Source organism: Photinus pyralis, unplaced genomic scaffold (assembly GCF_008802855.1).
Source record: "Photinus pyralis isolate 1611_PpyrPB1 unplaced genomic scaffold, Ppyr1.3 Ppyr1.4_LG1, whole genome shotgun sequence".
NCBI classification, from domain to species: domain Eukaryota; kingdom Metazoa; phylum Arthropoda; class Insecta; order Coleoptera; family Lampyridae; genus Photinus; species Photinus pyralis.
In genome coordinates, this window is record NW_022170249.1 from 42840533 (window position 1) to 42855431 (window position 14899).

Consider the following 14899-nt stretch of genomic DNA (forward strand, 5'->3'; position numbering starts at 1 on the left):
ATGGATTATAAGCTACGCTTGATGGCATGACATTTTTTGACCATGCAATAAGCCTAATTTACATTTGGCAAGTTTACTGGCGGAAAGTACTGTCGGCCAGTAAACTTGCCACGTGTAAATGCGCGGAAAGTGCCAGTTAAATAGAAATAGGGTAGCAAGTTTACTGGCAGAAAGTACTTTCCGCCAGTAAACTTGCCAAATGTAAATTAGGCTATAGTCCACCAATTGTTTTGTGTGTTGTCTTGTGTGTGTAGCGGGCTCGGTTTACCGTCTGGGAGGTATGCTGATCCGAGCAGAAGCTCTCTCTTGTGTCCGCCTGCCCTTGCTAAAACTGGGTCCCTGCAACAGAGATTCCATATTAGGGCGTTACTGTCATGCCTTCTTTGGCTACTATACAACTCCTAGGTTTCCCTTCGGATGTGTCATACACGACCCACCCTCCGGCTTCACCTAAACCTTTGACCCGATTCGACGAAGGTTCTTGGACAAGATTCATCTTTTTGGGTCAGGTGAGTTAATTTGAACCACTTTAGTCATACCTTACCTATATCAGTTGTGATTATAGAATGTCCACGATGCCCATATAGCTTCCCCAGCTTATCCAAGAAAGTCAGGTCCATTAGGACAACTTCTTGATTCTCCTATCCGTCCACAGTTTTCCATTCCTTACGCAGGAGGTTGGCTTACTCGCTATTAAGTCCATCCTCGGTAGGCCCCGAGGTTCATACCATTTCCCTCTTTGCCATTGTACCTACTTGCTTTCGAGAAACCGTAGGTTCGTCTCATCCCAAAGCGTTTCCTGAAATAACAAATAACCGCCCTCTTCAGCAGTCCGCAGTGGCCTGGTTGGAACAAGCGATGTGCAAGGTCCCTTTCCTTTTGTAGACAGTCTTTACAGCGGGGAGAAACCATCTCTTCTTAAGACTCCCAATTCCGCTGAGGATCCAGGTCTTACAGCGCCCTGTTAACGCACTCTTCGGGTCTTGGTGAAGACAACGCCATCCAGAAACTAGTAGCACCTGTATCGCTGAAAACGTTACTTCCCCCCCCCCCCTACTTTTAAATGATAAAAAGTCTTCTGAAGGACGCCTAACTTTATGCAACCAAAATAACTACCTACAACAAATGAAGATATGCCTGTGATATTAATTAATTTGAATATTATCGCTTTGACTTCCGTATTCTAATTTTCGTTCGTGTGCGATGTATTCGACTAAAGAAAAAGGGATTTATTTTCTGTGAAGCCAAAGCACCAAAATTCAAATTAATAATTAATGTGACAGCCAGATCTTTATTTGTTTCAAGAAGTTATTTTGGTTGCATAAAATTAGGCGTCCTTCAGAAGACCTTTATCATTTGAAAGTAGACATAGGAAATCCCTATGTCTACTTCTACATGAATATCACTGTATGTTTAAAAACAGGGGTGAGCTAGAGATATTGATTATATTAATCATTTTTACATCATCATCATGATTTTTTCAATCTACGAGGAAATTGTAAAAAAATCATTGAACCTCCCACGATATTTCAATCTGCTAGTGCAAAGTTCATTTCAAAACATATAACTTTGCGCCCTTCTAAATGCCTGTAAATGGGGCCCTTTTTGTTGACTCTTAAAACGCTCTTGACAGTTCATTTTGATATTTTTCCGGATACCTATATTCAGAGGTGCAAGTTTGTATATGTCTAGTGCAATTAATTTCGATAATGTGTATACCAAAATTTAGTAATGATAGGTAGTTAGAATATGGAAAAGTATTCCAGTTGTTATGTGTGTAATACCGGCAACCCATCATACTCATTTGAAGACTTATATGGTGCGCTGCCTACAAGAGACGTCTGGAAGGGAAGTCTGCTCCTTCTCTGTGTATTTTTCAAATATTGAAATGTTATTGAGGTGAGTTTCTCTGTATGTCCGTCTAAAACAATGAATAAAGAATACCTATTCATTGGTCCAAAACCATAATTCATAACCTTCAAGTTTCATTATTTCGCTTACGGTTGAACTATGATCAATTATTTCAACTGAGTAACAGAGTAAGTAATAAAGTCTACAAGAGACTTGAAAGTAACGAATTGCGGTTTTTCATAGGAAAACAAAGAAATAACAGACTCCAATATAGTAGAGTTTTGTGATAGTCCAATTCGTTCCTCCGTCAAGCTTTTAAAGGTAAAAAGCATATAATAATGTTTTTCTGTAGTGTTTGGCCTACTAATTAACCCCCTAAATTCGTCTGTTGATACCGATGTCCAAACGGCCCAAAAAAGGAAAAAATGGAATTTTTCAAAAAGTTCTTATTTTTAATTATCTTTACAACGGTGCGTTTTTTTGTCATTAGCTCTAATGGTAATGAAAATATAAGTATTTTTCTCCGCGCATTTTACATTGCATATACGGCAAGAACGCACACATAATCGTTAGCCATTCGCTTAAACAGTGTTTTGCAAAATGTAACTTTTTAAAATATCGTTTATAACACCATTGCTCTTAGACGAATCAGAATTTAAAAAAAAAAGTTTAAATAAAAATTATAGCTGGCAGCTTAACGAATCCAACGAGGGGTATAGTTTGAAAATATCTTTATAATTAAAGGCACAAGGAGGAAAAATGTATGACGTTGCACGGAGTAGCGGTGGTCGCTTTTCAACCGATTCGATGAGTCCCCTCCTTCACGCAATGTTTTTATTCACTTCAACTCTCGTTAAGTAGACATCTTCTTGTTCATCTCGAACTGAATCTTCTCAAATTGATTTATTTTGATTTTTCTCAAGAAGTAATAAATTTAATAACAGAAGTCTTCATCGCTGTGCTATGCTCATCTTTTTGTGTGTCATGTGAAGTGTATTTATTAACAGACACTTTTCCACTACAATCATACAATTGAGCAAGCATGCAGCCACTTAATTTTTTTGCCAGGAACACCTTCCCGTTTTACATCAAAAAGTAATTATGTTATTGCTTTGTAGACATTTTTGGATTTGCAAATGGAAAATATAATACCTACCTACAAACAACCTGTTTTAGACGAACTAAAACAAACGGAAATTATATTTTATACAAGTCCGGGTATCTGGTTGTCCGAAGGGGTTTAATTATACCCCATTATTGCCCAGTTTGGACCACAATTTTGCTGGCAACTCATTTACATTGTAACAACGGGAAATCGAAATAGACTGCGACTACACATAGGTACAAAATCCTACAATTGTTTTTAAATAATAAAAATTAAGAATAAGAATATTATAACAAGGATATTAATTAAAGATATAATATTTCCTCTAGACTACACTGTCGAGGAATGGAACCACCATTACCTCGTTAAATCGCTAAGGATATCTCTGTATCAATTAGGTTCTTGCTTTGGGATCGCCTGAAACTGAAACGTACAATATTTTTGCATCCTTTGAAATACGGGTTCAGTAAAATTCATATGCAGATGCTCTACATCAATGTGTGCGATGTTTGCAGTCAGTTCAACCGAATTGGAAAAGCATCTGCATGGAAAGTGTTTCAAAAAAACTAACCACGATTTACTTTATGTAGAGCAGGGATGGCCAATTTCAAGTGGCTCTTAAGAAAAATTCAACTTGGGGGGCGCATTATAACATCTTTGTATGCAACACATGAGTGATATTGTGCATATTTTTTATTGGAAGGAAATGCATACATTTTACTGCTTGTTTTACGGGTCGCAAAAAACTAGGTATCATCCGGCCCGCGGCCCTCATGTTGGACAGCCTTGAGCCATGTAAGAGCATATGCATTTTACTGAACCCCTATTTCAAAGGATGCACAAATATTGTATGATTTTGTACCTATTCGAAGTCTATATCGATTTTCCGTTGTTACAATATAAATGTGTTGGGAGCAAAATTGTCGTCTAAACTGGGCAATGATATAAATTTCCACCTGAGGCCTTAAAACAGCACAGCTTAAGAGCATTTTATCAACATTTTATGTGGAAAAGCAGTTTGACTCCCATCTTAAATACCTCTAATTGTGAAGAATATGGGTGGAACTTAAATGTGAGGGTTATAATTAAACCCCTTCGGACAACCAGATACCCGGACTTGTATAAAATATAATTTCCGTTTGTTTTAGTTCGTCTAAAACAGGTTGTTTGTAGGTATTAGGTATATTTTTCAGTTGCAAATCCAAAAATGTCTACAAAGCAATAACAATAATTACTTTTTGGATGTAAAACGTGACGGTGTTCCTGGCAAAAAATTAAGTGGCTGTATGCTTGCTCAATAAATTGTATGATTGTAGTGGAAAAGTGTCTGTTAATAAATACACTTCATATGACACACAAAAAGATGAGCATAGCACAGCGATGAAGACTTCTATAAGTTATTAAATTTATTACTTATTGAGAAAAATCAAAATAAATCAATTTGAGAAGATTCAGTTCGAGATGAACAAGAAGATGTCTACTTAACGCGAGTTGAAGTGAATAAAAACATTGCTTGTAGGAGGGGACTCATCGAATCGGTTGAAAAGCGACCACCGCTACTCCGTGCAACGTCATACATTTTTCCTCATTGTGCCTTTAATTATAATAGTATATTAAGAAACAAGTTTCATAAGTGGCGCGTTTAACGCACGAGTTCAAGTTTAGAAAACGAGCCGCTCGCGGCGAGTTTTCTAATGAACGAGTGCGATGGGGCGTCTTATGAAACAAGTTTCTTATACTATTTTTTCTATTGAGAAGAAATTTTCGAGAAATTTTTATCAAAATGATGTTATAGTAACTTTTTGTAACTAGGGAATTTTGATATAGAAGTTGTATTAGTGCAGGTTGTATTAAGTTGGCAGTACCACGTCCCAAATATTTCACTTATTTAAATACACTCTCATCAATTTTGTTTTAATTAATAAACTTCAGAAATTAGTACATTAACTGTGGAACAATTCATAAAGGCAAAATGCAGTCCTTCGTCCTTTTATATAAGTTATGTGAAATTCAGTCGTGTCACTGTCGATTAACGACAAAGCTAACAGCTAACAGATTTCGCCCATATGACACTGCTTCTACTTATATTGGTGACTGACATAAAAAGAAAAACAAAGGTTTCTTTTTGCGATTTGCCATTAACGGTCACTAACGGATCGGTCCTTAGTGGGTTGTTGTTACGTGAGACGTGTCACTCATTACGACGGGTTCGGCTTCGGATCGTCACTTCCTCTTAGGAGCATAACGATACTACACAAATCAGGCTCACGATATGAATAACGCAGAACAAGTGCTAAAAGCAATAAGCTGCTCCTTTAAAATATTGTTTAATGTGTTCCGAAGGTATCCTCGTTGTCATCCATTCCCCATTCGAAATCTCCTTTATAACCTGTAGGTCGTTTTTGGAAGATAGGTACACTATTCGTACTAGTAATCATTGTTCACAGATTGTACGTAGATGTTGAACGTGCTACAAAAAGAGGCATTAATCATTAATGTACAAATTTACCTCAAAGCCCCACATTTTTGATATCTCGGTTCTTACGCTACATACCGTAATATTTAATTCCCTTTTGAGTTTTGGAAGGAGAAAGTAATTAAGTGGTTTTTTCATATTGTTCTTGTAATTTGATTAACACTATCAGCCTTACATGTCTCGCTTTTAATCAAATAGAAAGGGAATCTTGTCTTTCTGTATATCAAAACATAACCCTAATTTGTAAATAAATACAATCGAATGTCAAATAGGGTAGTGAATTTAGGTTTTCCTCTTTAATACCAACTTAAAAACGGTGCGTTAATAGGTCTCAAACGCACTGTTTTGAGCGGAAAACAGTGCGTTAATAAGAACATTTAAAAATCGAAATAGAAAAAGATATTTTCAAACTATGCCCCTCGTTGGATTCGTTAAGCTGCCAGCTATAATTTTTTTTAAAATTCTGATTCGTCTAAGAGCAATGGCGTTATAAACGATATTTTAAAAAGTTACATTTTGCAAAACACTGTTTAAGCGAATGGCTAACGATTATGTGTGCGTTCTTGCCGTAGGTATATGCAATGTAAAATGCGCGGAGAAAAATACTTTATATTTTCATTACCATTAGAGCTAACGACAAAAAAACGCACCGTTGTAATTAAAAATAAGAACTTTTTGAAAAATTCCATTTTTTCCTTTTTTGGGCCGTTTGGACATCGGTATCAACAGACGAATTTAGGGGGTTAATTAGTAGTCCAAACTCTACAGAAAAACATCATTAGATGCTTTTTACCTTTAAAAGCTTGACGGAGTGGATTTCTAAATCACTTTTGAGCGCGCGGGAACTCTACTAATATGATTGAAAAAAGACCTATAGGTATTATATACATACATTTTCAATTCCATTTGTAATGTGCATGTGGATAGGCAGCCCACCATACACTTTCACTAGTAAGCATAACCTGCTCCGCATATTAATTCGACTGTTTTATCAGCTTAATATCAGGAGTACATAAATCGTCAAATGTTTTGCTTAGAAACATGTCCACTCAATTTGGCTCGTAACTTTTTATTATACCATGCTCGTAACGCATGAGGAATTTTGGGTGGAAGTGGAAAATTGTGAACTGTGAAGTATTTCTAAACAAAACATTTGACGAAAAATTAGGTTATATTCAAAGGTATTGGGGGTCCTGCGTACGTCTAAACTACGTCTACCTAAAAGCATGTAATAGATAATTGGGTAGACAATTTGATGTATGACTCTGTTTCTTAAACATTTTTTCTTTCTTATAATTACAACCAATAACTCTAAATGAGAAAATGACACTAGTAAGTACTAAACAAACATTTTATTTGATAAATTGGTACCTACAGAATTTCTACATAAAAAACAAATTGGTGGTAACTTATTAAATAGTAAATAAAGCATTAAAAAATTAAAGTAAATAATGACAATAGGTAACAGAAAAAAGAACATACCTACAAACAAAATCTTAAATTGAACAATTGAACATATCTCTAAAAAATTTTTTAATTTATTTATAAACTTTAAGAATGTCAGTACTTACCTTTATTTGGATTATCAACAAATAAATACAGGAAGCTATTTTTTGTATTGTCGCTAAATCCAAATGATCAAAGAAAAATAGTGGGAAATGTGATGATATGTGGATGGAAAATATTCAGAAATTTGAGGAAATTAGGGTACAAACCGTTGGAGGAAGAAACGAAGACCATGTTATAGCTTGAGAGCACAGGCAAATCAAAGACTGGTAGATGAGAACCAAATGACAACGTGAGGTGATGAATGTACGGATGAGTGCTGAAAGGTATCTCCCGGGAAGTAGCTGGATGGGCGAGTCGGATTGATAATCGGTGAGATGCGGAGGAATGTTATGCCAAAGCTACAGGAACCATTAAATACAGGGTAACTGAAATGATGAAGTTTTAAAAGTTAAAACAAAAAGTGTGCAAGATACAGAGAAATTAAAGCAAGGGTGTGTAGAAAGATTTCAGAAGTATAACAGGAGAACTAAACATGGGATGGGAGGGTTGTTTCCGTGTATACATGATTTATGGTAGGTTACAGGGCTGATATAGAAAATTAGAAAAGCTTATGAGGAAAAAGAAAAAGCATCCGATGATTTTCCTAAAGAACGATAATAAGGTTAGGAATAATAGGCGAGTTTATGTGGTACAATTTACCAAGTACGAGGAGATGAATGTGATTATAGGTTTACTAAAAGAGGAAGCTCAGATTTGGTACGACATGGTAGATAACAAAATTAAAGATTTTGAAATGTTTGGGGAAAAATTTAGGAAGCAATACTGGGGAGAATGAGGAACAAAATTAAATCACGAATCAACTTCATGTACCGAAATACAACAGGAAGTAGGAACATTGGCAGTAGGGTAGGGAATAATATTTAATTGGGTGGTACGCACATAGGGATGCACACCATTTTGAAAAGGTAATAGAGTTGAAAGTAATTACAGATGATATTATTACCACATAGGAGGGTTTACTGCGAATTTTTGAAAAGGATGTTTCCACTGTGACTACTGCATCTTCGTTTCTGGGCCGTACCCATAACTCATCGTCTGTGATCACGCGGTGTTTGCATTGTTAAGCATGGCCTGTGCGATGTCCAAATCCTCTGTCAAAATTGAATGTACCGATCCAATAATGCTTACCCCTATATCTGTTGCAATTTCTTGGACTGTGATACGACGATCCCTACCATTGGGTACACCTTGTCGTGGTGGTGGGGCTCAGTAGTCACATTTTTCAGTGGCGAAGCTAAGTATCCCAAGCGGGTGATTCCTAAACTCCAAATGCTTTGGAGTAGAGATATTCGAGAATTCTGAACGGTTACTCATGACATGTGATAAAAGGAATTTTATCGACATGAGAAGTAGAACTTCCGTACGTTCACTCCTGAGGAGTACGTGGTAGGCATTTGGTCAACTTCTAATTTCACGCATTTTTCGCGAAAACTCGATTGCCATTTGTCGAAAACGGGAGTAGAATTTCGAGCAATCGGACTCGACCGTGACTCGTCAAAAGGTGATAACGGAAACGAGTACTCAGGGTAGTGGGGGCCCCAGAGCCTAGCTAACCCTGCTCACTTAATTGGTGTCGGCCTCTGAGGGGCGGCAATACAGGGCGAAAGTAAGTAAGAGAATATAATTACTGCCGAACATTCTGATTAGGAATTTTTTTGCAGAAGGAAAAGACATCATTCCGTCACGTAGGAGTTGTGCGCGTATATAAAATCTCTCCGACGACACTAGTTTGAAAACACGGACCAAAACTAAAGCAGAAGTAGAAAAAAACTGAAAAATCACGACGTTAGTAAACTACGCTCAGGGATGGCGCCCAGATGTCGCTGAACCCACATCATGTGAACCTCGTCCCTAAAGTTGTTAATTACACGACACGGTAGGTACACGTACACTCCTCGTCTTTCTACAAGCGTTCTTCTACGGGCGCTTATTTGCTGCTAGCTAGCCGGCCGACCGGTCAAAGTGAGATTACATTTTTACAAATAAATTTGTAAAAATGTGCTAAAAAGGGGACCCAATAACTCTCATTGCTAAGAGCCCCCTAGGGTATTAATGCGACCTTGAATGTTCACTAGGTACTGTCAAGATAAAGGCTTCCAAAACCAAAAATGTCATAACTCATAACCACAAATAAATCAATTACTAAAATTTAATTTAAAGCACCACCATTGAGTAAGCAATTATATACTCAATGGCACTACTCCTCCTGAAAATTAAAATAATAACAAAAGGAAAATACTTATATAGGTAACAATAATTCTATACAGGCTGAATCAAATTCGAGGGCCACGATGGGGATCTCGGAAACTGTAAGAGGTAGGTAGGTAGGTAGTTAAAATTTGGCGTATTTTTATGCTTACCAAAATGCCGTTTTGAAACTGAAAAAATTTCGTACTTACTACTTTCGGAGATATCCTGAAAAAAAACGAAATTTTTCAAAATCGTTTAATTTTTTACCGAAGTTATTTGAAAAGATATTTCAAAATAAATGACACAGTATTGTGGTCACTTTTTTCCCTCTGTAAGATGCTAGTTTTAAATTTGAACAGTTCTATCAACTTCGTTTTTTCCTATGGCAGTCATTTTTATTTTTTGTGTGATAGAGCCTTTTTTTCTGATTTCAAAAATCTAAACATCACTATTTTTTTTAATATTATTAAAATATCTTCTTTTTTCCTGGCAAATTTTGTCGTGGGGAGTGTATGTTCGTAGTTTCTTGCGTTTTTACGAATTAATAGCGCCATTAAATGTATAATTAGATAGTACCACTATTCGACACGATGTGGCAGCACAATTTATTTACTATCTTTGGATTTTTAAACAAGCTGATTTATTAGTAGGTAATGTTGGTTGCCTAACTTCACAAATGGTTTAATTTTTAATTAAACAACAGCGGTGCGTTTAGTTTTTAAACTGTTACCACCCTGATACAATGTTAATATATCAACCTTATCGCGTTTGCCCATACATCTCTGTGATATAGCGTTTTCGATTGGCAAAACTCGTACTGCACGAGTGTTGCACGAAAAACTGAAGAAATCCATGTGAAAATTGCTCTCAATGGAACATAAATATTCGTAAATATTTGCTGTCATTTGTCCATAACCTCATTTTAGATTTGTATTTCTACAATGATTTAGGTAATCGACAAATCTGTATTCTAAAAAATGACTGAAATGATTTCACTATTATTTATGATAAACAATGAGGAATATAAATTTGAAATTCCTGTAAAGAACCAATTTTTGGCGTTCACTTTAAAGAGTAAATGCAACTCTTTGTAAAGTAGAAGTTATATGGCTAGTTCATCATCTTCGCTATCGCTAGATGACAACAAAAAACTCTCAACGCAAGAAACAAATTCAAATTGGCGCACTTTTATTTTGAAAATTTGCTCCACGAGCTCTCCGACCTCGTGCGTCAAAATTTGCATTTAGTGCGTAATTGTTGCATCACATTTGCCAATGGAACACAGAAAATTGCCCTAAAATTACCAATAGAACGTAAAAATTGCACTCGTGCAGCACGAGTTTTGCCAATCGAAAACGCTATTAAAAACCACAATTTGATGCGAATAGTAAAAATACAGATTAGCTAATCCTAATTTGACATTAAATAATCAAGTTACTGTTTCCATAGCGGTCACAGATTATCATTTAAAGCAAATTCGCAGTGGCGTAGCAGGAATAATCAACTAGTTCCGAAACTCTCTCCGAGTTGGATGCTGCCCCTGATGACTTTTTGTCGATGCACCAAAGGATGTGATAGTGACAGGTGTGGTTGTAGAAACCCATCGTTAAACTGCTCTGTCGCATGTTCGAATTGGAAGGGCATTTGCACCAATGGAGTCGGTACATTAATTCAAGAAGAAGGCGACGACAACGATATTGAATTGAATCCATTTAAATAAAAATAGGTATGTACTTGTTTGTGCTGCTTAACTGGGAAATGACACTATTTAGTTTTAGTAACTATGCGGCAATGTACTACAGCGAAAAGATCTAGATCGGCAAAGTTCATTCTCGAAATCCAGCAAAGGTCGAAACATGTTAATGATTTTCTGTTATAAAGTATACGTAGTAGATGATAAATGGATAAATAATAATACTATAGACCTAATAATAATGACAAAAAAATGCTTTTAAAGTGGTGAAATGTAGGGTTATGTTACTTTACTGTAATTTACATTGGCTGTACTTATGTTGGCAACGGCAAAACCAGTGGGCGGAACCTCGGGCGGAACGACGTTGTTTTTAAAAACATAACCTCTAAGTTGAAGTATATTAATTATTATTTGTAGATAATCGTCCTAATTTCAGTATGAATGTTTAAGCACAGATTTAAGTATATTTAAATCTGTGGTTTAAGTAATCTATCATAAGGAAAAACAACAAAGGAGTGCAACTACTTTAGATTAAGTACCTATAATAATAATAGGTAAGTAGTGAAAATCGCTGACTTTTTTATGCACTGTTAGGAATATTTTAGTGGCAGTTGCCTTAAGCCCAAGAAGGATGCTCCACCTTTAACAGCACAACAAGTTACCTAAAATGCGAAACACGTTGCCAAGAGGACATTGGTTCTGGGGCCACTGTTTTTCCAGTTAATGTGTTTGCGATGGCCACTTTAGCGTGAAGGGAATCCTCGATCTACCCTTCCGCCACGGCAGAAGATTTCCACTCTCCATGGCGTTTCAGTGCTAGGAAATCAGCTCCTTGCCTTGCGCAGAGCTCCGCCTAAAGCAATGCCCTGTAAAGCTTTGAGCATTGGGAAGATGCAGAAACTCAGCAATCTTTCGTGTCATGCTATCGAAGGAATTCATACCTACTGGCTGCCGTGTACACTTATTATTAGTGTAATAAATGAAAAACCGATTATGGGATGTATTTTTTCTAGTATAACTTGTTCTGTATATTCCGTAATGCTGTTTTCTGCACCACTTCGTGAACTTCACATACTCTTCACTATAACGATTTGATGATTTTTTTGGCAGTAGATTTGCCATCGCCTTATTTGCACAAACTTGTACGTGCTCTGGTGTACTCATTTTGACGTAAATAAAAAAATTCAAATCAAAGAAATTTCAAATTCAAATGTCAAAATGGCGAACAGCAGTGCTACCAACGCAATATTGCGTAGAAAAAAAAAACCAATATAACTTTTAAATGTTATTTATTTGAGTTATTTAAATATTTCAATAAGTAAAAGCAGCACAAAAAATGTTGTATGGTACGCGAGCTGAAAACTATAGCGTAAACTCGCTTCCATGCCGCGTTCGGCCTGCGGCCTCACGCGTCATTAACGCTCATTACGCTATAACGTATTTTCAGCTCTTGTAACATAAATTACTTTTTTGATCAGGTGCCAGAGCCATATGCTAGCGAATGCAAAAAGAACGAATATCTTGGAAACTGTATGAGTCGTTAAGGCCTCGGACAGGCGGAGGGACAGAGAAAGTGACTGCAATAGCGCACCCAACTTCGTTGGAAAATGCGCTAAAAATGTCAAATTTGTAAAGATGTGGGGCAGTCGTGAAGTTGGCCCCCCCAAATTTGATTCCTTCGTAATTTTGAAACCGGCAGCGCGCAAACAAAATGCAATTGTGCGCAAACGTGCGCAAACGAAGCGCAATCGATTTCAATCACGAAAATTATTGCTTTCTAAAGTTGGGGGGGCCAAGTTCACACAGGTCGTNTAAAATGCGAAACACGTTGCCAAGAGGACATTGGTTCTGGGGCCACTGTTTTTCCAGTTAATGTGTTTGCGATGGCCACTTTAGCGTGAAGGGAATCCTCGATCTACCCTTCCGCCACGGCAGAAGATTTCCACCCTCCATGGCGTTTCACTGCTAGGAAATCAGATCCTTTCCTCGCTAATATAGTAGCAGAGCTCCGCCTAAAGCAATGCCCTGTATAAAGCTTTGAGCATTGGGAAGATGCAGAAACTCGGCAATCTTTCGTGGCATGCTACCGAAGGAATTCATACCTACTGGCTGCCGTGTACACTTATTATTAGTGTAATAAATGAAAAACCGATTATGGGATTTTTTATAGTATAACTTGTTCTGTATATTCTGTAATGCTGTTATCTGCACCACTTCGTGAACTTCACATACTCTTCATTATAACGATTTGATGATTTTTTTGGCAGTAGATTTGCCATCGCCTTATTTGCACAAACTTGTACGTGCTCTGGTATACTCATTTTGACGTAAATAAAAAGATTCAAATCAAAGAAATTTCAAATTCCAATATCAAATGGCGAACAGCAGTGCTACCAACGCAATATTGCGTAGAAAAAAAACCCAACATACCTTTTAAATGTTATTTATTTGAGTTATTTAAATATTTCAATAAGTAAAAGCAGCACAAAAAATGTTGTATGGTACGCGAGCTGAAAACTATAGCGTAAACTCGCTTCCATGCCGCGCGTCATTAACGCTCATTACGCTATAACGTATTTTCAGCTCTTGTAACATAAATTACTATTTTGATCAGGTGGCAGAGCCATATGCTAGCAAATGCAAAAAGAACGAATATCTTGGAAACTGTATGAGTAGTTAAGGCCTCGGACAGAGAAAGTGGCTGCAACAGCGCACCTAACTTCAAACTTTAAAAAAAAAATTCAAATTTGTAAACTTGGGGGGCAGTTGTGAAGTTGGCTCCTCCCAATTTGATTCCTTCGTAATTTTGAAACCGGCAGTGCGCAAACAATGCAATTGTGCGCAAACGAAGCGCAATCCATTTCAATCACGAAAATTATTGCTTTCTAAAGTTGGGGGGTCAAGTTCACACAGGTGAGATAATGTCATAATGACCGACTCAGTTCGTCATGGGACACCCTGTATACCTACTTTTATTTGTTTACAGTTGTCTTTTTTGCGCTCCTTGAGATAAATTACTAGACATACGCCTACCGCGTTGCGATAATTAAATAAGCTTGGCAACAGCATGACGCTTAGGTAGGTGTTTGTTATTTTGTTTAGTCTGATAAAGTGTAATATGATCTTTGGTGTGACTAATCCTTGGGAAAATGGGAACGGATATTTATTTCTCATGTTAAAGCACAAGCTGATATTTTATTTTCCATAATCTATTTTTGTTTTATTTTTATTATCATTTTGTGCTAAAAGATCTATCTCAGTATTCTCAGTCATTGATGATTGAAGAGATGGTTTATTTTCCTATCTAATTGATTATTAATTGATTATATCACGTTCTTCCCAGGAAACGGAAAAAGATGCCGTCTTTCTGGCGAAATAAAAGCTCTATTTAGAATCCTTTCCATTTTATCGACGTCCATCTTTCGATAAAACAAGGGGATATTCTTACGTTCGTTGTAACCATTTTTAGGATTTTAGCGCATTTCCACAAAAATAAAAAAAAAATGCGCTATTGTGGCCACTTTGTCCGTCCGCTCGTTTTGCGACGCTACTAGTTCTTTATCTTAAGAGCTATTGTTCTACTTTTTTCGCTATTTGGTTCGTTATGGTGTCGAGTCTTGTACCAAGGAAGGAATTTTTTCTGTACCGCTTACAAAAAAAGTTATTGTAAAAAAAACAAAAAACCGTTTTTTACATGTTCCATAATTTTACACTTTTGCCGTTTATTAACGATCCTAGAGATCGTTTATAATTTTGCATTGCTATCTGTCGTCTGCCTGTTGGTCTGTCCGTCTGTTCCTTTGTCTGTCTGTCCGTGTGAACGATAACTTTGTTTAGAAATGTTCGATCACTTTTACATCTCCGTTAGTTATGAATTGAATTGCATGAAATTCAATATGGGCATAGCTTTAGCCATATAATACGCAACGCCAAAAGTTGAATCGAATCGATTCAAAATTCACAGTGCCCTTTTCGCATCTCGACCATTTATAAACCCGAATTGCAAACTTTTTTA

General features: G+C 36.7%; 1 long non-coding RNA gene across 2 annotated transcripts; it reads left to right on the plus strand.

The window, feature by feature from the left end:
* Positions 1–10509: 10509 nt before the first annotated feature.
* LOC116158997 lies at positions 10510–12327 on the plus strand. 2 transcript variants are annotated; one of them, XR_004142874.1, is made up of 3 exons: positions 10510–10917; positions 10964–11438; positions 11490–12327. It is a non-coding gene; the product is annotated as an uncharacterized LOC116158997 (long non-coding RNA). The 2 variants fall into 2 exon arrangements; XR_004142873.1 differs by having other exon boundaries at positions 10970–11438.
* The last annotated feature ends 2572 nt before the right edge of the window (positions 12328–14899 follow it).